This window comes from Gymnoscopelus braueri, assembly GCF_963280865.1.
Source record: "Gymnoscopelus braueri genome assembly, chromosome: 7".
Classification (NCBI taxonomy): domain Eukaryota; kingdom Metazoa; phylum Chordata; class Actinopteri; order Myctophiformes; family Myctophidae; genus Gymnoscopelus; species Gymnoscopelus braueri.
The window spans coordinates 45,500,606-45,527,008 of record NC_137608.1 but is presented as its reverse complement, the minus strand read 5'-3'; positions in this window follow the sequence as shown (position 1 = coordinate 45,527,008).

Below are 26,403 nucleotides of genomic sequence, written 5' to 3'. Positions count from 1 at the left end.
GCCCCCACCCACTGTAAAAAAAGATCGCGAAAATTGATAAAAGTAGTAGAAAGCAGTAAATGACAACATTTTAACACTCATCTTTTATTAAATTTAATTACAAGCTAAAACATAAACCTGGTTGTAAAAAAAAAAGTTGTCCTTTAAGCCCGATACTGTATTATTTTGTCATGATGTGCAGTATAGCGAAAATCTACAAACTCACAAGGCTTCGCATAACAACGCATTGTGAGCTTGTAGATCTGCTGTTTCTTTTTATGTGTAACTTAACTGTTATACAAACTGATATTTTTTTTCCACTTCACGTTTTGGCCTATAACTCTTGAACCATAGTACGATCATGACGCAACCTATTGGCCCCGTTTGTGCTAGATTGCATTTTTCTTCAAAACACTTTTTTTTTTGTCCAAAACTCACTCAAATCGGTACACATTATCTCTGGGGTCATGTGATCAAGATGTATCACCTTGATTTTTCGGCTCCCATCCCAAGCGGGCGTGACCAAAGTGTGTGGGCCTTGGGTAGGCAACCTGGCCTGGTGGAGAGCTCATGTGCTCAGAGGAGCAAACTTTTCTATACACTTCTGTTTCACCTTTGCAGTCACATAAACAAGTTCTACTGGAAACCAATTTAGTCTTAGTACGTCCATCTGGCTGTTTAGCAGAAATGGAAAAAGATATTTAAAGATGAAGATATTTTAACCTGTACATTTTAATGAACAGAAATGACAAACAAATGACATCTTCCTTTGTCTGGTTTGAGGGACCAGTGCAGTAACAACATGCTCCGCGACCATGAGAGGTACGAAGTATGTAGGCTTAACCCAGTAAAACCTGAGGCCGATTCTACAAATGTCTTCTAAATCCTAACATTTTTTTTTTTTAAAACTATGTTGCTACATCAGTGTTTCTCAAACCTTTTCATGTCAAGGACCCCCAAAATTATATGTATTTGGCCTTGGACCTCCATCTAAAATATTTTGTTCCAGGGACCCCCATTAGCAAAGATTTGAGTTACAAATATTCGCTTTAAAAATATATATTCAAAGATTTGCAGAAATGTTCGAGATTTTTCAAAAATAGCATATACAAGCTCGTAGCTCGGTGCCGTGCAATGAGCTTGTATAAGTGTAAAATAAAGCTTTTTAGCTCAAATCAAAAAGTGAGGTCTTAATGGGTTAAAACGTATTACGTATTACAGAACGTATTACAATGATAAAACAGCACAATAAAAAAAGAACAAGATCACCACACACTTTAAGCCTCACAGAAAGCTTGTGATATTTTTGTCTGCTCTTATCTTACAGAAGACACTGTTGTATAGCAGACTGTGTCGCATTGTGACGCAACTGTGTGAAACTTTTTGAACGATCGTCAAAAATGTATATATATATATATATATATATAATGATGCAACAATGCAAGTTATGGTTTTATGCAACATGGTTCAAATGTTGTATGCCTGCTACAGTACCTCCAAACAGACCGGTCCTCACTGTGATCTTTGGTGCCCGGACCTCAGGTTTGGAAACACTGTCAGTCTGCACTGTAGACGGACACTGTCCTGAGAGGCTTGTTAAGACTGCATTCTGGTTACACAGCAACTATTTACCACATTATTAGACAGTACACACTGGTAGAAAAAGTACACATATCCTTCACATCAGCATGGGTAGAAAACACCTTGTAGAAATACTACACTGCTAAAAGAAAAAAATTCCCTGCATTCACATTGAAGCTCAATACAAAAACTACAGTATAGCACTTGTACCCCGGGGGCAAAAAAAAAGAAAAAACTCATTTTGGTTTTCCACTTCCCCAGGCGTACAGCCATCACTGTCAAAACATATCCCTGCTCCCCCCCCCCCACACACACACACACTTTCGCACACACACTTTGCGAGGCGTCAATGAGATAATGCTTCTGGGTATTTGATTTGAACACAACTGAGGTAATAGAGTGGTCCATGGATGACATACTTCTGTAGTCAGAAGTAAGAAGTTAGCAACTTCTTCCTTGTAAACTAAGCTAATGATAGTATTATTACTGAATTACTGGTGCTTGGCGAATTTATGATAATGAAATTCAATTGTATTCTAGGTAGGCCAAAAACAAAAGACAAAAACGGTATCGCAATAAACCCTATACTTAGTTGACTGGGGGTCCCCCAGGGCTCCATACTTGGTCCGCTCTTTTTCCCTCAACATAAAACGTCTTCGACCCAGAATAGGGACACTAGGGTTCACGTGGATAATAACCCTGTCTACAGCATCAGTCTCCTGGAAAGAAAGAACAAATGTTACACATTTATCCATATCCAAGCTGCGTTTTATTGACTTCTCATGGGCCAACACCACCAAATCCCTCTTTCAAAGGGAACAAGAATCTATACATTATTGCATTTGTTCCGAAATAATAGCTTAGGCTGAAATACAGCATTTTTTTCTGGTCGAATTACAAGAGTTGTGTGCCAACCGGATTCTGCCAGTATAGAGTGAGTGTGAGTGTGTAGAACTTGCTATTATGATTAGCCAGTGGAAAGAAATAGTACAAAATATAGAAATAATGGTTCTATGCTGTGATTGGCTTTCGGCAGTCTAACAGCCCGCCCTCAAAGTTGACAACGCTCTGCCCATTCCCAGATTGCTTTTGTGAGTTATTGTTATTCTTTAAAAACCTATGTTACTATGGCAGTGGATCTCAATCTTTTTCATGTCAAGGACCCCAAAATGTGGCCGCGGACCCCCATCTCAAAATATTTTGTTCCAGGGACCCCAAGAAGCAAAGATTTGAGTTACAAATGTTTGCTTTAAAAATATATATATTCAAAGATTTGAAGAAAAAAAATCTCGATTTCTCAAAAATAGCAGATCTACAAGCTCATAGCGCGGCACTCGGTGCCGCGCTATGAGCTTGTATATCTGCTATTTTTGAATAGCCAAAGTGTAAAATAATGCTTTTTTAGCTCAAATAAAAACATTACACAGACGCGATCCCAGGTTAATGCAGGGCTGACAGACAATACACATCGTACATTTATTATTCTTTTCTAATTATTGATTGGGTGGACAAGACACGTGTTTGGGTGGGGGCTGAGCCCACCCCCTAGCTGCCCCAGTCTACGTCCGGCCCTGGTGTTGAGGAGAGCTAAACGGCAATTTCCGTAAAGGTCACCGCTCTAATGAGGGGCATTAGCCCACTCACCGCAGCCGCAGAGGAGCCGAGAGCCATTTTGTGGCAAAGAAAAGCGAGTGGAGACGGCCAGCATGGGGTGCCCTGAGGAAGCAAGCATTTCAGGTGATTTTGCTCTCATGACCGGACCACATTTCTGACCTAAAAAAAAGGCTGCGAAATGGTTAACGGCGGGTTAATGCACTGAACGTGGCCTATAATGTCTGTCTTTAAGGCCTATAGTGTTTAACCAAGCTTAAAAGGACCGCTTCCTCTCCTGAGGTTGGCCTGAGGCCAATTTCCTGCTTTGTGTTTTAGTGTGTGAATCATACTTTTATTGTTATATTTCGGTGTCCATTTTTACACTCCCGGGGTCAAATTACACAATGAAGAAAAACATATACAGTACTGTACAGTGCTGCTTAACCCTTTATGGCCGGGAAGGGAACGCATGCGTGTCATTTTAAGATTTCTTTGGCTATTCAAAAATAGCAGATCTACAAGCTCATAGGGCGGCTCCGAGTGCCGCGCTATGAGCTTGTATATCTGCCATTTTTAGAAAAATCGTGAAAATTTGTGCAAATCCTTTATATACATTTTGAACTCAAATCTTTGCTTCTGGGGGTCCCTGTAACAAAAAATGTTTAGATGGGAAGGGGTCCGTGGACAAATACATATTATTTTGGGGGTCCTTGACATGGAAAAAGTTTGAAAACCATCGATAATATAGCAACATAAATACAAAAAAAAGAAAAATGATAGGATTTAGAAGACATTTGTAAAATCCCCAGAAGCAAAGATTTGAGTTAAAAACTTTCGCATTAAAAAAGTATATATATATTCAAACTAACGATTTGCACATATTTTCACAATTAAAAAAGAAGAAATTGCAGATATACAAGCTATATCTGCTATTTTTGAATAGCCAAAGAAATCAAAAAATTACACAGATGCTGCTTTCCCAGGCCTTGAAGGGTTAAGGCAGGAATTCAAGCAGATGGTGGGGAGGAGGGGGTTCTATGGAGTTCCTTTAAAAAGCCGCGACAAAACTGGAAAGGTGAAACATTTTGCCGGGCATCATTAATGCCAGAAAAGACCAAACAGGGGAGAGTCTGCCTGCCCCTCAAACTTGAGTGGCAATCGAAGCGTAAACATTGCACCTGTCAGCTCATTACTGGGGCTTCAGTGTGGCAGCAAAAGCTGTTTGCTGGATGGACGGTAGTTGCCTTGCAGGGCCAGGGTAAATACCTTGCCCTTCTGCTATATTCCCCGGATTCATTATACCGCAAGCCCAACACACGAGAGAAGCTGTCAGGGAGTTACCAGTTCCATTACCCGCTAAATCCCGTAACAGGAGCTTTAACCTGTTGAGTGAGACTGATATTGATTTAGGGGAATGGGGGAATTCAAACCACACTAGACTACTTGAAAAGCACGCTTTGAAAAGCAGACCGTGCTTACTCATCCAACCGTCTCTCCGCTAATGAAGTCTAATGCATTTTACAACAATCCCCCCCGAAAAACAATCGAAGTATTGTAAGATGCGTTTGCCCTGCAAACATTACCGAATAGCCACTCATTCGTTGTAATAGATCTGTTAGCCCTCGCCCAATGACGTGGCGAATGTTCACTGGTGACTGGTCTGGCGGCAGCAAGCAATGAGCCCTATGAAAACGAACGAAAATCCCTTTCATTGCCAAAAAGATAAGATGATTTCACCATCGCCCACAGAGGAAAATTCAGGGGTGGATTTAGGAGATTTATGTGAGAGTGAGTTCCATTTTGTTTTCTATTGCCCTTTATCATGACCTGCGTCAAAAATGATTTAAGAGGTGTAAAAACCTGGACTTGGTTTGGTTGGATGACGCACAGAGACTTACATGGATTTTTGAGCACAGGGTATTTGCACTTGAGTATTTGGAAGGGACCTGGGACAGACGGGCAAAAAGAACATACATGTGATGTATAATACATTTTTGTTTTGTTTTGGGTGTTTACCAAACGTTTTCCTTCGTGCAGTCTTCTAGGAAGAGAATTTGATATTGTTTATTTATGTTTTGGTATAATTCCGTAAGGGATGGGTCTTTTTGACAAGACACGAGAATACAAATTCATTAATTCATTCATTTGTTCAATGTATTTTTCCTATCCGATGCGGACACAAAATATACCATATACCTTTCGTGTGCTATACTGATGAGGACGGGACCTTTGCTGTTCTCTGCCTAACAGTATGCAACTAGAACGGTACTAGGTAATATGCACAAGTGGACATTGCACTCACTCCGCTGTTGCCTATAGTTGGGCGTGCCTCACAGGGCTCTAGTCCACTTCTGACTTCAGGGCTGCCTTGTTGTCAATGTTTTTTACTGCAAAAAACGAAACTGGAACTGTGAGATGCTGTGTTTTCAATGTTGAGTCTATATGGTTCGCATTATGCATCATGTGACATTGATTACCCTAAATCTGCTGCTGGGTAAACTCAACCTGATTCGACGAGTCGTCTTTATTTACTTTAGAGCTAATTAAATGATTTACCCCAGGTGCACAATAATTCTAAACCAAGACTCTTCATCATTTGCGTGTGAATGTGACAAAGCATGCATTCATGAATACCAAGAATACATTTTAGATGCTCATCATAGACCATTAAAACAGCCTGAAACTTTCCGGTTAGTTGTACAGAATGAAGCTGACAGCTATTCAATTTCTGCTTAACATTTCAGATAGCTGGGGGATTTGTGTGTGTGTGTGTGTGTGTGTGTGTGTGTGTGTGTGTGTGTGTGTGTGTGTGTGTGTGTGTGTGTGTGTGTGTGTGTGTGTGTGTGTGTGTGTGTGTGTGTGTGTGTGTGTGTGTGTGTGTGTGTAGGCGTGTGTGTGTGTGTGTGTGTGTTCTTCTTGAGAATCCCTTTAAAACTTTGCAAAAAAGAAATGCTACGAGGTTAACTGGTTGACGGCTTTCTAATGGTACAGTCACACATTGATTAAATATTCGTCTCCCGTTAACAATCCACTACATTCTCACACCTGCAGCGTCAAACAGGTGAGAGAGTTGGGACAGGATGTGACGGCACCTGTTAAACGCTACGTGACTCCCCTGCATCAGACATTGACACGACACATGTAGAAGGGGGCAGTTAATTTATGATTCCAAGCCGGGTGCAACTCAAACAGCGCTAAGTCGACAGAAGCAGACTGTTAAGAAATTGTGTAACCGGTTAATGCCGTTAATTCATAATTATTTTTGCATTTTTTTTTTTGTTTATTATTTGTTTGGTGAGAAAGTACTGTGGTGTGTGCGTGTGCGGGTGTGTGTGCGTGTACGTGTGCGTGCGTGTCCTCAGCAAGCACCAGTGTCCCTTCCACTGAAACCGTGAAGAAGTAGCTCTTTTAACAGTAAACTTTCTTTAAGTCTTATATAACTCTTCTTTATCTATTTATACTCACATAAATGCTATATAAATTCCATTTTCATCTGTGTGGGCTGTGGTATATGGCAGATACGTGTTGTTCCTCCTCAAGGCATGTCTTTATATCACTGAAGAACCATTTGCCATCCGTAGAGTGCGACTCTCCCGGGGGGATCTTTAGTGTGCTCGTGATTTATGATGCTGTGATGTCTTGCCTCGGAGGAAAACTGACAAATTTCCGCAATAATTGAGGTAAATGATGGTTTCTACTGTTTATAATTGATCATTTTTATCCACAATCCTTTGTGCGCACACAGTAAAACATGTGATCGTCACAGGTAGGTGTCCCCATAAGTACTATGTGTGTTTGTGCCCTGCTTTATGTAATAGAAAATCACTACATGTGCAATTCACCGAAGGTAAATGGTCCATGACAAGGCTGTGTAGACGTATATGCCAGGTAAATGTGCACTTTACATACGTTACATTAGCTACATGATTTATTGATCGGAGGACTGGTCCTTTATCCTATATTAAAATTGTCTTAAGGGAGGACCGGCGGGAGGATCGGCCGGCGGGCAGGCGGACCTCTGACGTCATTCTCAGTCATAAACAAACCCCGGCCACATCACCACGACAACATAAACAAACCACGGTCACATCACCACGACAACATAAACAAACCACGGCCACATCACCACGACAACATAAACAAACCACGGCCAGTCGGCCACGTCACTATGACAACATAACCATGAACAAACCACGAGTCAGCTCCATACATGAGAACAAAAGGGGGCATGCCAATTTATGGGCATGTACTAATGACATCAGGAATCTCCATATATAGGCATAAAAGGGACAAGGACTGACAGATACAGAGATCTATATGGGCATAAAAGGGACATGTTGCATGGATGTTGCTTATAATGGCAGATTTCAAACTTGAGCCATTCTTTGTACTTCATCTTGACAACATAGATTGTAGTATATTCTAATTAGGCTTAAGCATTTTTATCACCATAGCGACAGAATGTGATTAGTCGGCTAATCACATTCTAGCCCCCCGACAGGGGATGTCGGGGTGCCCTTCTACCACTGTAAGAAGTTTGAGAAAAAATAAGCATTGCTTTTAGGCCTAAATTATGAAATTAGCTATGTAGTTCCTCCATTTTGTTGTCACAGGTCAATAATGGAGTCCAAACATCTGTTTATAATAACTAGGGACATATTTTAGGTTCTGAATGTTGTATGTGCAAAAAACTGACAAAAACAACAAAAAATAACACACATAACCAAACCCCTCATTTGAGGTTATTGTCTCCGCCAGGCCGAAAGGCATGGCGAGAGAGTATTACCCCCTGTCCGTCCATCCGTGTGTCCGTCCGTGTGTCCGTCCGTGTGTCCTGTCCGTGTGCGACCAGCTAATCTCAGGCACCGTCGGCCCGGTCGCTGCGAAACTGTGCACACACACTCCCTGGATGCCAATTCAGAATTTTTCACATGTTATAGCGCCACCAGGAGGCCGATTTGTGCAAAACCATTTTTTTCATATTACTCAGTAGTAAATCAGTACACAGTATCTCCGCAGTCATGTGATCAACCCGGATCTGTCAGATTTCCCATATTCCATCCTGATTGGCTAAGGTTGGCTTCCAAAGTTTGCAGGATTGGTCCGTTTTGAACAAAATTGCTCAAACTATGCACGCAGCTTGCGATTTCCTAGAAATTTCACACACACATTCCCACTAGGGCGAGGAAGAAATGCAACCCTTTTCACATTGGCCTGTTATAGCGCCACCAGCAGATCTAATTTAGCAAAATACATTTTTGGAACAAAATGCATCAAATCATGAATGCAGTGTTCGATTGCCGTGAAAGACCTAAGAAGAAATGGCACCCTTTTCACATTGGCCTATTATAGCGCCACCTGTGCTCTGAGGAGCACTTTTTCTATTACTATTGTAATCGTCTAAATAAAATTAAAAAAAATAATGAATGTGCACAGCAGGGGGTGGCGGGGTGACAACAACCATTCCAAAAGACTCCAGTTATTGTTTTAGTTTTTTTAGTTTAACATTATTTCAGTTGATTATTTCTCCCCTTCAATAATATCAATTGTCAATTAGTATTGTGTTTCATATCGTTGGAAATCCTGATTAGTCACGATTACAACGAGGTACAACTTGTAAGTATTGTGTAATCTTTAACTTTCTTTTAGATACTCAAGGCTTATGGTGTCCCTCCCAACCTACTCTGTGTTATAGGAGCCATGCACATGGGTACATAATGACCCCAGACGACAACATTGCAGAGTTTGACATCCTGGCAGGGGTGTTGCAGGAGGGCTCCTATCTCTTCATTATAGTCCTGGACTAAGCATGCAGGCAATCAGTACAGTATATGTGTATATGGCTCTTGGTCACTTAAATTATCTTATGTGTGAGTTTGCTATTTCCTTTTAGTTCAAGCTAGAGGTTGTGGGCTTCACACAGATTGCTCAAAAATCCCAGGAAGAGCTTGAATTTAACAGTTTTTCATACAATTCTAAATGTGCGGAAGATCTAATGGTCATAGGTCACAGTAGTGGCAAAGTGGTCAAAGTGTATGGCAGTAGGTCAAACAGTGCATGAGTTATACCTGTTCAAAGTTTGCATTTTCAATTGATTTCTACAGCGCCACTCTTTGGCCAATGGTTGTGAGTTGAGTTTCTTGGCCGTTTTGCACGTCCCTCTACAATTAACCAGTGGTGTAAAGTAACTAAGTACATTTACTCAAGTGCTGTACTCAAGTACAATGTGGAGGTACTTTTACTTTACTGGAGTATTTCCAATTGTCTATACTTTTACTTCTACTCCACTACATCTCGGAGGCAAATATTGTACTTTTACTCCACTAAAATGATTTGAAAACTTTAGTTACTAGTTACTTTGCAGATAATTATTACATTATAAAACATACATTAACCACTTTAGCCTTATTTTATACCTAGGCTATTTGAAAATAGCCGATCTAGAAGCTCACAACGCGTCGCGATGCGACGCGTTGTGAGCTTGTAGATCTACTATTTTCAAACATTTTAGTACTTTTACTTTTGGTTCTTTAAGTACATGTTGATACCAATACTTTTGTACTTTTACTCAAGTAAATTTTGAGAGTACTTCTACATTGCAGTATTGATACTACTGAAAGTAAAAAAAATTGAGCACTTTTTCCACCACTGCAATTATAATAATACAACTAACTATACAATAGGGGGCCTATATACGCAATACGTGCTTGGCTCCCTAAAAAAGGACAACGAATATCTCTGCCTCTCTTTGAATCAAAGATGACAGTGGATTTTCTCTCTCTCTCCCCCTTCATATTTCATTTTTTGGTGGCTGATCATCACAGCGTTTCTTGAAAACGGTTCAAATCCATCCAGCGTGTCAACCTCTGGAGGCACTATAGTGATTAGGAAATGATCAATGCCGTAAAACTGTCCCATATGGCACAGATCATTAGCCGAACGCTCCCCGAGCTCATAAATGTGCTGTGACATTTCTTTGTATCCATCATCCACCACATCATCCTCGGTGATCAGCGCTGAGGCCCCGTGACGCCTCTCTCTCTCTTTCCCCTCTGGCCTGGTGGGTGTGCACTGGTGGAAAAAATTCTCACATTATTTACTTAAGTAAAAGTATCAACATTGCAATGCAGAAATACTCAGTTACAAGTAAAAGTCCGGAATTAAAAATGTATTTGAGTAAAAGTGCAAAAGTGTTGGTATCAAAATGTAGCCTACTTAGAGTAACACAATTAAAAGTACTCATTATGCAGAATGTCCCATTTCACAAGTTTTCAAATCTTTTGAAAATAGCAGATCTACAAGCTCACAATGCGTCGCGATGCGACGCATTGTGAGCTTGCAGATCGGCTATTTTCAAATGGCCGAAATGTGTAGGGCTGAAGTGGTTAATGTATGTTTTGTAATAATAATAAAAATCTACAGAGCAACTAGTAACTAAAGTTTTCATATAATTGTAGTGGAATAAAAGTACAAAATTTGCCTCTGATATGTAGTGGAGTAGAAGTAAGAGTACAGACAATTGGAGACACTCCAGTAAAGTACAAATACCTCAAAATTGTACTTAAGTACAGTACTTGAGTAAATGTACTTAAGTCACTTTCCCCCCCCTGGCCTGGTGGTGTGTAGAAATGCAAACCACGCAGTGTGACAGCCTCGTGGGAGACGCATGGGAGGAGGATATTATCAGCTGATACATATCGCTGTCACAGGGCCCTGGGCATTACCTCGCCGCTCTCTCGTCATCTCGGAGGAGGACGCGAAGGGATCCGTGTCGCGTCTCCGCCGCGCGCCACACACCACAGCGCCATCAGTGGTGGAAAGTAACTAAGTATATTTACTTAAGTACTGTACTTAAGTACAATTTTGAGGTATTTGTACTTTACTTGAGTATTTCCAATTTCCAATACTTTTACTTCTACTCCACTACATCTCGGAGGCAAATATTGTACTTTTACTCCACTACATTTATTTGAAAACTTTAGTTACTAGTTACTTTTCAGATATAAATTATTACATTATGAAACATACATTTACCAATTCAGCCCTATTTTATACAGAGGCAATTTGAAAATAGCTGATCTACAAGCTCACAACGCGTCGCAACGCGACGCGTTGTGAGCTTGTAGATCTGCTATTTTCAAATATTTAGTACTTTTACTTTTCATACTTTAAGTACATTTTGATGCCAATACTTTTGTACTTTTACTCAAGTAAATATTGAATTCTGGACTATTACTTGTAACAGAGTATTTTTATATTGCAGTATTGGTACTTTTACTTAAGTAAAGAATTTGAGTACTTTTTCCACCACTGAGCGCCATTCCCTGTGAATCATTTTGTGTCAACATGATAAAGGGACCTCCATCTGTGTGAGTCACACACACACACACACACACACACACACACACACACACACAGAGAACCGCCATGGCAGTCGTATAGCCAAGGGAAGGGATTAAATTTTGCAAGATCCCGCCGACGTTATATACCCTGGACGCATTAAAAGCCAGAGAGACATTTCTATGTCAATTAAGTATAAAGTTCACAGCAGAAGTTCTCATCCGGTAACCAACGGATGAACGAGGTCATGTATAGTTCAGCAGTGAAGAATCAAGCCTGTGTTGTTGGGTTGTTTTACACTACTAGAGCAGGATCAGTGTTGCCAGATGGGAAATGTTGAATTATCGTAAAATTATCGTATTTGAAAGAAAAAAATCGTACACAGCCAAAAAAGAGAAATCACACGTGTAAATAAGTAATTTCACAAAAAAAAAATATTTAGTGTAAGAAACAACCTTGTTTGAGACTCCTACAGGACAAAAACGCATCATATATATGCTGCGTGGAAGCAGGCAACTTCCTGGACCTTAAACAAATAAAAGCCTGAAACTGGACTGGAAAGATGCGACCGGTGTTTTTAATTACAGATCTAGGAACAGATCTAGGGTCAGATTTACTGATTTCCTGACTTATTTTGAAAAGCCAAATCGGATCGCGAATCAACAGCCAGGGAATTTAGTAAATTCACACACTTTTTTGTGATATGGCGAAATTATTGTACATTTGGGCATTTGGGGAATTATTGATCGTACATCGTACAGAGGGTAAAATAATCGTACAAATACGATAATTATCGTACATCTGGCAACACTGAGCAGGATCATGTTAGATCTGTTGTATGCCAGCCAAGCAGCCACACCCCCAATGTTAATTGCAGTGGTGGAAAGTAACCATGATTTACTCAAGTACTGTAGGCCTACCCATGTACAATTTTGAGGGACTTGAGTGTTTCATTGTGTTTTAATACTTTAGTTTAAACTTCTACTCCACTACATCTCAGACTCAGAGGCAAATGTAGTACTTTTTACTCCACTACAATTATTTGACAGCTTTAAACATACATTAGTCTCTCAAGCACTATTTCATACTTTGGCTATTCGAAAATAGCTGATCTACCAGCACAAGCTCGTTGTGAGCTTGTGGATCAGCTATTTTCAAAAAAGCTTTAACAACGTTGGGTACCGAACACAAGTACTTTTACTTTGGTTCTCTTTTTTTTAAGTATATTTTGATGCCAATGCTTTTGTACTTTTACTCAAGTAAAAATGAATACAGTACTTTCTCTTGTAACAGAGTATTTCTACATTATGGTATTGCTACTTTTACTTAAATAAATAAAAAAATCCACAACTGTATACGCACCAAGCTGCAGCCAATCCAGCCAAACCCGATGTTAATTGTTGGGAGATCCGCCTGCAGCCACCAGTTGCTCCACTGATGTTACAGTACAGTAGTACTGCAGTCTAATCGTGCCTTTGGGACAGGGGGGAGAGAGTGTCCCAGATTCGGTGGCCTCCTTGCTGACAGATCAATTTGACATTATATTAGAGGAGGCCTCGCAGGATTAGGGAAGTAGCCTTTAATCCAAGCCGCCACTGGGGTGGGGGAGGGGGGGGGGGTGGGTAGTGCAATGAGACACACTGCAGGAAGAGGCTACATACTACAGTATCACGTCAAATGAAACGGAGGCCCACAGTCAAAGCCATCATGAAGTTCGTTATTGCTGCTCTGTGCTCTCATTTCTCTTAATCCTCTAGCATTTAGTCATAGAAAATGGGATTATAGGCTAATGTCACTTCTTTCTTTCTTTGCACACACTGTATATTGTTCTCTTTTTACTAGGTCCCTATTTTTGGTATGTCACTGGACCAATCTAGATTCTAAAAGCTCACAACATGTCACAACGTGCTTGTAGGTCAGCTATTTTCACTATTCATCGTGTACCGTAGAGCTCAAGTGGTTAAATCTTCAATTGGCTTGAAAGGAAGATGTAACAGGAAAAATAAAGACAATTAACTCATTCAACCTGGCATTACCAAATGACACGCGCCTGTACAGTATAATCCTGTGTGCTGTGTGTCTGTCTGTCTGGACTGATAGTTGTCCAGACAGAGGCACCGTCAGTGTCAGTCAGTCATAGTCAGTCATAGTACTGATGTCAGACACTGGCCACATGATGTGCATGATGTCCCATTTTTTCACCCAGTGCCAATTGCCTATGTAATCGTGGGCGCTACTCTCCCTCTGCCAGCCTAGGGAGAGCCCAGAACTGAACTCATGCCTCCTTCAATGCATGAGGAGCTAGCAAACCGCTTCTTACCACCTGTCAGGGGGGGGAGTTTCCCCGGTTCGGACGTAGCGTGTGGAAGGAACACGTTATTCCAACCAGTTCCTTTCCCCTCCATCAGGTGGTATTTATGAATAGTAGGCTATGTCATCGTCCATGCCCACAGGTTACATTAGCCGTGGGATCATGAATCGTTAAGTGTGCGCTTTCAAACCAATCAAATTCTATGGCCCTGTGTAAGTATGCATGTTAGAAATTAAATCAGTTTGCTATACTGCGCGTGCAGAGACATGGAAAGCGGAGCTGGGGAATTTCTGCTTCTCGGCTTAAATGAAGTGCTTTCGGAGGCTGAATGTGCAGGCCAAGGTTGTTATATAGTCTGGTCCTCTGCCCAGCGTCTGCAGCCGCTGGGTGACGCAAAATCCCCAAGTGGTGTGGCCAATTAATGCGGTTTCAACATGTAAACATTTCAAATGACAAAAAAAAAGAGCCACTCTTGGATCTTGTTATGTGGGCCCCAGGATCTACATATTTGCACACATGATTACCACCATATTGGCACTATCCCTGCTTGGAAAGCCCTCTAAATTAATTTGGATTCCTTTATTTATTTATTTTTCTTCCATGTGACTTTCTCTGAAGCGACTATTTATTTATTTATTCATTCATGTATTTATTTTACCATCAAATTAGCGAGATGGAATCTGCCAGGCATGCTACTGTAACTTAACAGCTGTGATGCATATGCAACGTGATTAGGGAAGTATATTTACATCTTTGCGCAGAGTGCCTCGCTACAGCTTTGACCCTCCTCCAAGATGTTCGAGTGCTTTCGTTGCACTTCACCAGGCTTTGAAACATCTCCGTTGTCTAATTTATGGGGGAGAGGGGAAAGAATGAGAGTGAAATGTCTTTTTTTTATACATATATGCAGTACAGTAACTGTAGCCTGTAGCCGTGAAGAATTCCACATAATGCAGGTGATGACTGAGGCAAAAGTAGCAAGAGAAAGTTATTGAGATTTGTTTATTATACTGTATAACTAATGATGCTGCAACTTAGGTCGGTGTGGCATAGATTTTGAATTAATGGTTAAAAGCAGGCACACCTTAGTTTCTCTGCTGAAATAAATAGAACTTTTGCAGATTTGGACGACAATTTGTCTTTACGCTACCGTATGGCAATACATGCGTTAATGTGAAGACATGGAAACATCAGACTTTTTAGACTTTTCTTAAAACTGAATCACTTGGCGTCTATTTTGGAGGATTGACGTGTCACCAGTAGTGTAACGTAACTAAGTACATAAAATAACAGTAACTACATCAAACTAAGTAACTAAAATAGCTGATCTACAAGCTCACAATGCGCCGCGATACGACGCATTGTGAGCTTGTAGATCTGCCATTTTCAAAAGATTTTTATACATCTGAATACTTGAAACGGGACATTCTGCATAATGAGTACTTTTACTTTTGGTACTTTAAGTACATTTTGATGCCAATAATTTTGTACTTTTACTCAAGTACATTTTGAATTCCGGACTTTTACTTGTAACAGAGTATTTCTACATTTGACAGTATCATCAATACACATTTTGAAATGTATTTTGATCTTTTTGAAAACATTTGAGTACTTTTTCCACCACTGCGTGTCACGTGTCACATTGACTCGTTAGCGTCGGGGTCAGCGGTAATTGAAAGGTGATGGCATTCACTGCCTTTTTACCCCCCTCCCCCCCCCCCCCCCCTTGTCCTACTCTGTACACATGGTGTTTTATATTTGTTGATGACATTGTATTTTGGCGTTGTTTTTTATGCTATGTTGATGAATTGAGTACATACTGTAGGACCACAATGGAAACAAGTACAGGACTTTTTTTTGGTGTTATCCTTTTAGCCCAAATGTATGACTGTCCCCGACCGTGCTGTTAGCATTTCTGTCTAATCAAGTATTACAATCAATCAAGCAAAAAGCGGTGTATGGGGGAAAATACTCATCGCCGGCGGCTCGGGTAAAATAATTTATAAATAGTGATGCATGAGTTGACTTGCGGTTCACCCGCGGTTGGGCTTTTTAAATGTTTGGGTGAAGTGGGTTGGTGCGGTGTGGTTCAAATTAGTAACCCATTAAGACTGGGAACATTTTTTGATTTCTTTGGCTATTCAAAAATAGCAGAGCTTGTAGATCTGCATTTGTTTTTTAAATAAATTGTGAAAATGTTTGCAATTTTTTAAAATATATATATATACATTTTTAACTAAAATCTTTGCTTCTGTGGGTCCCTGGAACAAAATGTTTTGATATGGGGGGGGGTCCGCGGACAAATACAGATCATTTTTGGGGGTCCTTGACATGAAAATAGGTTTGAGAACCACTGATATTACAGCAACATAAGATGTTATCCAAAAAAAACTGTTAGGATTTAGAAGACATTTTATAGAATCCCCAGATGCAAAGATTTGAGTTAAAAATGTTCGCTTAAAAAAATATTTACATTCAAAGATTTGCACACATTTTCAAGAGCTTTCAAAAATAGCAGATCTACAAGCTCATAGCGCGGCACTCGGTGCCGCGCTATGCGCTTTTAGATCTGCTATTTTTGAATAGCCAAAGAAAGCTTAAAATGACTCACAGATGCGTTCCCGGTCTTAAAGGGTTAAAACTGCTGTGCAGGTGCAGGAATAAAACAAATAAAACATAAAAAAAAGTAACATCACGCATCACTAATTGTCTCATCACTGACAAAGCGGCTGTACGTGTTTAAACCTGAGGCATTTTTTCCCTACCAGTGGACTGATACAGTTTCTTCACTTATTAATCTCTCTGATCAGAGGAATGATTTAAATGTATAGGTTCTCTGCCAGCGAGGGAGTAATCGGGCATTGATAAATACTTCATAAATATTCCAAACGTAACTTTTAGCCTGCCTCTTTATGCAACGGTCATTTGTCATTTGGCGTGGCTTGAAAAGATTGTACCAAAAAACAGGGTATCTTTATGCAATTACATTTAAATTTCATGCACATGAAGCCGTCTGTTTTTAGACCTTGAGAATCTCGGAGAATGGACCCTGGCTTCATATAATCTACATTATAATCTACACTTCTACGGAGATGTATTTCAGTCAATGGCCACGTTCCATCTCCATTTATTATTCATTTTTCCAATAGAATAAGTAATGAAAATGGCAAAGTCATTAGTTTCCATCCCTATCTGAAGCATAATGACATGAAACATCTGTAGACCTTTAGGAAGATGGAAACAGCATGGGGCTTACTTTAGTCATCTCTGCATGATTTGTTCTCACATACATTTGTTCAATCAGCCTGATCAGAATGTAGTATATTGCACGGACCCAGTGCACCTCATTCCGTGCATAGTCACCTAGAACAGTGGTTCTCAACCTTTTCAGGCCGTGACCCCCCAAAATAATCATATTTGAACTGGGGACCCCCATTTTGTTTCACTTTGTTCCACAGGTAAATATTGTGTAAATAGCAGATCTACAAGATCACAACGCCTCGCAACATTCTGCACACCTCGCAGGGGCAGAATGTCCCATTTCACAAGTTTTTGGATAAAAATCTTTTGAAAATAGCAGATCTACAAGCTCACAATGCGTCGATGCGACGCATTGTGAACTTGTAGATCGACTATTTTCAAATGTATATAGGGCTGAAGTGGTTAATGTATATGTTTCTCGTATGTTTTGTAATAATAATCACAATCTAAAAAATAACTAGAAACTAAAATGTTCAAATAATTGTAGTGGAGTAAAAGTATAATATTTGCCTCTGAGATGTAGTGGAGTCGAAGTAAAAATACTGAAAATTATAAATACTCCAGTAAAGTAATAAATACCTCAACATTGTACTTAAGTAAAGTACCTGAGTACATGTACTGTACTTAGTTACTTTACACCACTGCCTTTAGCTGGGAACACACTGGGGTCCCCAGACCCTATGCTGACGACCAATAAAATATGGTGTTCTGCTGTCAGATCAAACATCATAAAGAACTATATTTTGGTTGGCCTTGTGTGTGTTATCACTTTCCCTCTTCAGAGCCAGAACTAGATTAAGTTGGCATTAGCTCTAACTTCCACATTCAGTGTGTGAGGTCTCTTTACTCAACTCTGTAGCACTGGGCTACATAATGAATGAATGGGTACACCCCTCCATTCCTAAACCCCCCCACTCCTACACCCCCCCATTCCGAAACCCCCCCCCCCCCCACTCCTACACACCCCCATTCCGAAAAAAAAATTCGGAATGGGGGGAATGAGCTGCAGCCTCTTAACTTCATCCCGTCCAACATAGTCACTTTTGTGCCACTAAGGTTCTCTCTTTGCATAGTGGTTTCTAGCCGGGGGATGGTGAGATAATTGCACCAATAAGGGCTCCTCTTTAGCAAATGACCAGTGGTGTAAAGTAACATTTACTCAAGTACTGTACTTGAGTACAATACTCAAGTACTTGAGTATTTTTTACTTTACTTGAGTATTCACAATTTTCAATACTTTTACTCTATTAACTCTAAAACGTACATTAACCAGCCCTGTATATAGCCTACTTTGGCTATTTGAAAATAGCCGATCTACAAGCTCACAACGCGTTGTGAGCTTGTAGATCAGCTTTTTTCAAACTATTTTAACCCATTGATACCTGGAACGCATCTGTGTCACTTTAGATGTCTTCGGCTATTCAAAAACAGCAGATATACAAGCTCATAGCGCGGCACCGAGTGCCGCGCTACGAGCTTGTAGATCTGCTATTTTTGAAAAATCGTGAAAAAAAAAAAATTCTGATTTTTTTCAAAAATCTGTTAGGATTTATAAAACATTTTTAAGAATCGCCTCAGGTCTTAAAGGGTTAAGACATATTGAACTTGTGAAATGGGAAATTCTGCATACAGAGTACTTTTACTTTTGGTACTTTAAGTATATTTTGATGCCAATACTTTTTGCACTTTTACTCAAGTAAATGTTTTATACCCGACTTTTACTTTCTACATTGCGGTATTGATACTTTTACTGATACTTTAAAAAAATTCAGTACTTCTTCCACCACTGCAAATGACAATTGATACCTAGTTCACACCCCCTTCTCACCTTACTGTGGTGGGTGGCTGGTCCCCAAAATGGTACAGCAGCCATAGTTGACCCGTCGGTTCGGTTCAGTTTATTATGAACAGATTTTTTAAAAAGCATATCATACAAGAAAAAGTTCTGAAAATACTTTTACTCCATACTCAGCGAATGTACTCAGAGAAATACCAGTTTCCTTAGTTCCTGTCCTTCAGCAAAAGAAAGCACAAAAGCAGTTTAAAGGAAAATGATTTAAAGGAAATGTATATTATATTTAGAAGAGAGACATGGGGAGACTTGAAACAAGATAGGAGAAACAAAGGAGGAAATGAAAAAATAAATAAAATAACTCCAGACGATTGCACCATTGCAGTGTCTTAAATTATGCAGCTACAGTACTGTAGCTCATTCCCTGGTTAATGTTTGGGAGGATTTTCTTTTGAAGGCACACGATTGCACTCTCTAGTCAACACAATATGTCACTTGTAGTCTCATTTTTGCGGTATTCTTCCTCTAAGCATCACAAAAAGTGGACAATATCTATCGTTCTATTCCAAAGAGGGTAGTGAAGTACAGCAAATGGGGCAGCGCCCCATTGAAGGAGGGAAGCAATCCAACAGTGCTTTGGTGCGAGACTGCAAAAGTGCACCCACTTGGCATAATGACGCCGGGAAAATCTCCAGCACTGCATTACAGTATTATTATTGCACTGCGGTTATAAAAAACTACCTCGAAACAAGTTCCACTGAGCAAGCTAGCACAGTTTGCCTCTCAACTCATAACCTGTTCAAACGGTCCGCTGAGGAGGGTTGGTGTCATGTAAAGATTGGCCGGCTGAATGAAAGTCTTTCATTTTGAACTGCTGGAAGGACCATTATTTGGGATGTTATATAAAAGTTTAACCAGAGCAAATTCGGGTTGGTTTTTAGCCAGGACAAATAGGAAAATCAAATGAGCAAGAGCTAAAACATGATTTTCCTTTCAAGAAACACTACAAATAGATTACATTTAATTAACATTAATTAGATGATCCTGCTGTCAGCACGACGGAATAAAGAAATAATAAATCTGCCACAGATTAGTATCCAAATAATAATTAATCCGCCTACATAATATTCCAAAAACCACACGTTGAATGGAGGATGGAGCCCAGCTCCATCCTCCATTCAACGTGTGGAGGATGTTCAACTCTCCATCATCACAAAACACAAAATGTGGCAATTCATCAAAGAATGGCTTTATCAAAGAGAAACATATAAAGGCATGCAGAGCGTCTCTAGAGCCTGGGCTGGAGCGGCACTGCTCCAAAAACTGCCAAAACCATACAAATAAAACAACGGTTCAGGGGATTTCTCAGCCTACTTCAACATATACTGTAGGTGTTGGCATCATTCACTGTTTGTCTATCACTGTGGTTCCTCAACGTAGGGTCTGGGGAACCTCAGGGGTCCTTCAGGGGGTTCCAGGGGGTCCTGGATACTGTGTAGACTATTTGAAAATAGCCGATCTACAAGCTCACAGCGCGTGACGCATTTTGAGCTTGCTTGTAGATCTGCTATTTTTAAAACAAAATCTTGAAATGTACAAAATATATTGAAACGTTTGGAAGCATTTTGTCCCTGGCACAAAATATTTTCAGATGGGGTCCGAGGCCAAAAACACATTAATTTGGGGGTCCTTGATACGCAAAAGTGTGAGAAACACTGGTCTATCATAAACTTTGGACACTCATTTTGTTTGCTTCTGCTTGATATTTTGTGCACCATTAAATAAGTACAAATTCTTCCTTGTTAGATCAGAGTTTGGCTTTGTTTTAAGGTCATTTATGTGAGATATTAGTATCAATTTTGTGTCAGAGTTGATGGAGCATAAGCATGTGCCAGCATGTTTGTCACCCTCACAGTATGTGGGTGGCATTATTAATTAGATGGACATAATTGACACTATTATACATCACAACGAACGGACATTATAAAATGATGGATTGTGTATTTTATTAAATATGAGCGTCTGGCTCATAATATTGAGGAGATGAGGCATGCAGTTATCTTTTTTATCAACAATGTCTCACATAAACGATTAATTGCACATACTGTAGATTAGCCTTTAATAATTAGTTGCATAATTGAAATAATAGTCTTATGTATTGTCAATAATAATCGCATGCCGTTTTTGTCAATTCACAGTCATTATCACCACAGAGGAGAGGCTATAGGATGTTCTTATCGTTAATGTCTAATAATTACTAAGTCATTAGTGGGAGCGCTATCTAAAGTGAAATGGAATTGGCTCACATGGTTGCTGGTGGTTCTACAATGGAGTATAATTTGTAAAGTCATTATTGTCTACTGTTTCTGTGGAGACAATGAGTGACAGCAGAGTAATAGCTCCAGGAATGGGCTCGGTCATTTTTGCCCACAACCACCCGATATCTCCCTAGCAACCCCTTAGGGTTCTATCACACATGTGTCCTATGGATGACCTTGGCAAGGCAGATAAGACGACGTTCGGGGCAATGCTTGCCTTTCCCGCTATTTGTCCTGTACTCTGTGTCACATGTTACAGGCAGTTGTGTAAAAAAGTAACTAAGTACATTTACTCAAGTACTTTTTTCTTTTTCTTTTTTTTTTAGTATTTTGAGGTACTTTTACTTTATTGGAGTATTTCCAATTGTCTATACTTTTACTTCTACTCCACTACAATTATTTCTAAACTTTAGTTACTTTTCAGATATAAATTATTACATTATAAAACATACCCACTTTAGCCCTATTTTATACCTAGGCTATTTGAAAATAGCAGATCTACAAGCTCACAACGCGTCACGATGTGACGCGTTGTAGATCTGCCATTTTCAAACATTTTAGTACTTTTACTTTTGGTACTTTAAGTACATTTTGATACCAAAACTTTTGTAGTTTTACTCAAGTAAATTTTGAATTCCAGACTTTTCCTTGTAACAGAGTACTCCTAAATTGCAGTATCGATACTTTTACTTAAGTATAACATTTGAGTACCACTGCCGTAAAGCCAGAGTCAATGTTCGTCGCATGCCGGTGTCGCCGGTGCCGAATAGCCGATCTACAAGCTCATAAAACGCGCCACACCGTGAGCCTGGTACGGCTGCTATTTTCAGCATGCAACACCGCCGCGCGACACCGTCAAAGTATACATTAATTACATTTGTTTTATCCTGCTGTATACGGAAGTTTTATCGCATGCTCTAACTGCAGTAAAAAAAATGTGAATGAGCCCTTTCAGCAACAAAGGATTGATTTGTCATCCTCGTAACAACGGTGATGCTCCGTGTAACTACAGACAGCATGGAATGTCTCATCTGTATTCACACTCTTAACCTTTTCTCTCGTCGTTACATTTTGCAGCTATGAGCCTCGCTTGTTGCAGGATTTATTAATGAAACATATAGTACTCCTTCATTTTGCCCACTTTTTTTTCCCCCCCATCCGGCCGTTATTTTTAATGACAGAGGCACAATTTTTTGTCCCAGGAAACCCGATGACCGAGTCACGTGACGCGGTCGCGAGCTCGAGCTCAACCCCATATAACCCACTGAGACCGGGAACGCATCTGTGTTATTCAAAAATAGCAGATATACAAGCTCATTATAGCGCGGCACCGAGTGCCATGAGCTTGTAAGTCTGCTATATATTTTTTTTATATTGGGAAATTAGTACAAATCTTTGAAGATGATATATATTTTTAAAGCGAACATTTGTACATCTTTGCTTCTGCTGGGGGTCCCTGGAACAAATTATTTTGAGATGGGGGTCCGCGGCCAAATACATATCATTTTGGGAGGTCCTTGACATGAACACGTTTGAAAAAAACTGTTAGGATTTAGAAGACATTTGTAAATCCCCAGAAGCAAAGATTTGAATTAACAATGTTGGCTCTAAAAAATATATATATATAAAGATTTGCTCAAATGTTCAAGATCTTTCAAAACAAATAGCAGATCTACAAGCTCACAGCGCGGCACGCGCTGTGAGCTTGTATATCTGCTATTTTTTGAATAGCCCAAAGAAGTCTTAAAATGACACAGATACGTTCCCGGATTCAATGGGATAAATGCCCTTCCCAGCAAACACCATAAAAACCTTCACTGAGTGCAATTAGATTGGGACCGTATATCAAAACACAGCGGCCGGATCAATAAAAGTGACACGCACATATAGCCATTGCCAGGCGGGGAGGGAGGGACGGGGGCAACGCCTCTATATTGTGATTCATTAAGCCATTAATGAGGCATTTTACACCGCGTCAGGCTTGGTGATGATTGACGAGGCTTTATTTATTCAGGCTCGTACGTGATTTCCCAGTTGGTGACTCCCTGCAGTTTGAGATATCTCCATCACACAGCCTGGAGCCATGCAGAGCGATGGTGAGGAAGACCCATTAATCCATTGAGAACGGGAAGGCGTCTGTGTGTCATTTTAAGATTTCTTTGAGCTATTCAAAAATATCAGATCTACAAGTTCCATATCTCATATTGCCGCGCTATGAGCTTGCAGATCTGCATTTTTTTTTTTAAATAGTGAAAATGTAACTCAAATCTTTGCTTCATGGGGGTCTCTGGAACAAAATATTTTGAGATGGGGGGGTCCACGGCCAAATACATATAATTTCGGGGGGTCCTTGACATGAAAAAGTTGTTTGAGAACCACTGATATAGAAACATGCGTTTTAAAAAAAAAACTGTTAGGATTAAAAAAAAACATTTGTAGATTCCCCAGAAGCAAAGATTTGAGTTACAAATGTTTGCTTTAAAAATAATATATATATATATTTAAAGATTTGCACACATTTTCACGATTTTTCAAAAATAGCAGATCTACAAGCTCGTAGCGCGGCACCGAGTGCCGCGCTATGAGCTTGTAGATCTGCTATTTTTGAATAGCCAAAGAAATCCAAAAAATTCTTTCCCGGTCTTAATGGGTTAAATACTGGCTGGATGAGCCCTCCTTGATTTGTAGCCCGATGCTAAGACATTAGCTGCCGTTATAAAATGGTCGCGCGGGATATAGACAGACAGTGCGGCGGAGCGTTCAAGAGAACGAGCGGCGGACACTCCATTGTGGAATATGCTCTAATCTGTGTGAAATTGGCCAGATCCGTTCAAAAGGTATCAGATATAACGCCATCGACCCTAAAGTGCCTTGATTAGGCATGAAAGAGCTTAAAGCCTCTTAATACCTCTTTGTATCCGGGCTGCCGACGAGTCTTAAAAAAATAATTTAATGTGAGCCCTTTATGTCTGATTTAAGGTTGGGAAAATGGGATTTGTTGCGTAATAGCCAGGGCGTGTGCTCGTTTTTTTTTTCGAGCGCGCCGGCCCGCGCAAAGGTAATGACGCGGTCCTCAGCGGCAAGGCAAAATTGAAAGATAACAGGAAAGCGGGCAGGAGAGAGGTTATGTTATGAAATCCTTAAGCTCCTTACGCACCGGGGGCGATCTTTTCATGCGAATAATACGTTTAAAAAAAAAAAACGTATAAAGTCAATGCAAGCTTCCACGGAGCGAAAAGGCGAAAAAAGTGTCTTTTAATTATTCGGAACGAGTCCGAATTTTGCGTATATTCGCCGGTGTGTAATGACCTTTAGTCTTAACTCTTTCAGTGCCAAGAGTATTTTCATAAAGTACTCCCAAACTGCCAGGAATTTGCGTTTTTTATAATTTTTAAATTTTGTAATTTTTCATTCAAATAAATGATCTGATTGGGGTTTTAAACCCATAATACAGTTCTACCAGTAGAGAGCAACAAATCGACACATTGATGATCTCGCTGGCTCACTCGCCCCCTCCCAAACAGGCTCACGTCATATCCGGTCAGAACCGGATGTTGACATTTTCGATAATCGTTGATCGGGCTAAATTACGATGCGTTACACGACTACGATGACTGATCGTCACCCAGACCAAAGAGAGTAGACGTGGACCTCTCCGTTCGCTTTTTATACCGTGTGAAAAAAACGTGACTTTCCCTATTCTGGCCGAAAATCACCGGAGAAAAACAACGTGACCCGGAAATGAATTTTTTTTTTTACATCCGGCTCCGGGTGAGTCTGATGTAGTCAGGAAGCGAAAGTGATCATGAAAAATATACAGAATAGCGCGACCACAGTCAAAAGTGAAAACTCGGGATTTCTCGTGCTGGCACTGAGGGTACTCGGGAAAAACTCGGGATATGTCGGGGCGTGGCACTGAGAGAGTTAATTTAACTCAGAGTGTCTACAAATGGAACCGAATGGACCCTCACGGGTCCATTCGGTTCCATTTGTACCCACTCTGAGTTAAATGAACACTGCGTAGGAGGAACTGTCTGGTATGCATCTCAAGACACTGAGACGTGCCGCCTGACAGCACCGACATTCGATCCCCCGACGTACCTGATAGAGCCAAGCCCATCGAGTGAGTGCTCCATACACACACACACACACACACACACACACACACACACACACACACACACACACACACACACACACACACACACACACACACTGTATCAAGAACAGACTGGAAGATGGTTGGTGGGGGCATTAGAAACAGGAGACTAAGAACGTAAAATTGATTACTGCATTTGCTGAGACAAAGGCAGGGGCCCTCGGCCCGGCTAAATGCCAAGAAATCTCCAAAGCTGTGTGTGTAAATGCCTCGGAGTCGTCACATCGGAGCCACTCTTCGCATGATTGAGGAAAATGACATGTCGGTTGACTGGAGCCGCAATTATGTTATTCAAGTACTCACTGCCGGTTTGTGGGTTTAAGTTCCTCATTTTAACAAATTGCCTGTAGCTCTCCCGTGTTCGGATCAATGCTGCGACACGGGCCGCGTTCCCAGGGAACGGCGCTTGCTTTTTTCGTGTCAACCTTGAGCGCTTTTCTTATGAGCGGATGCTAAGCTAAATAATGCAAATCCTTGTGATACTTTAGCAAATGAGGGGCTGTTTCCGCATTGACCACTCAAGACTAATTAGTTTAACCAAACTTGTAAACTTCCTTGTCTACTAGAAGGCCTCTTGAACTGAAAAACGAGCTGCTTTTGAATTAGCCTATTTATAAGAAAGGCACCGGACTCCCCCAGGAGTTTATAATAGGTTCACTCCTTTTTTCCCTCTACACAGAATCGCCTAATGTTAGCCCCAGAATAAGGATGCTATGGTTCATGTGGCTAATAACTGTAACATTTTTTAGGTATTTTTTACTTTACTGGAGTAATTCCAATTTGCAGTACTTTTACTTCTACTCCACTACATCTCAGAGGCAAATATTGTACTTTTACTCCACTACAATTATTTGAAAACTTGAGTTACTAGTTACTTTGTATATTTTTGTATCACTCACTTCAGCCCTATTTACATTTTGGCCATTTGAAAATAGCCGATCTACAAGCTCACAATGCGTCGCGATGCGACACATTGTGAGCTTGTAGATCTGCTATTTTCAAAAGATGTGTATACATTTGAAAACCTGTGAAATGGGATATTCTGCACAATGAGTAGTTTCTACTTTTG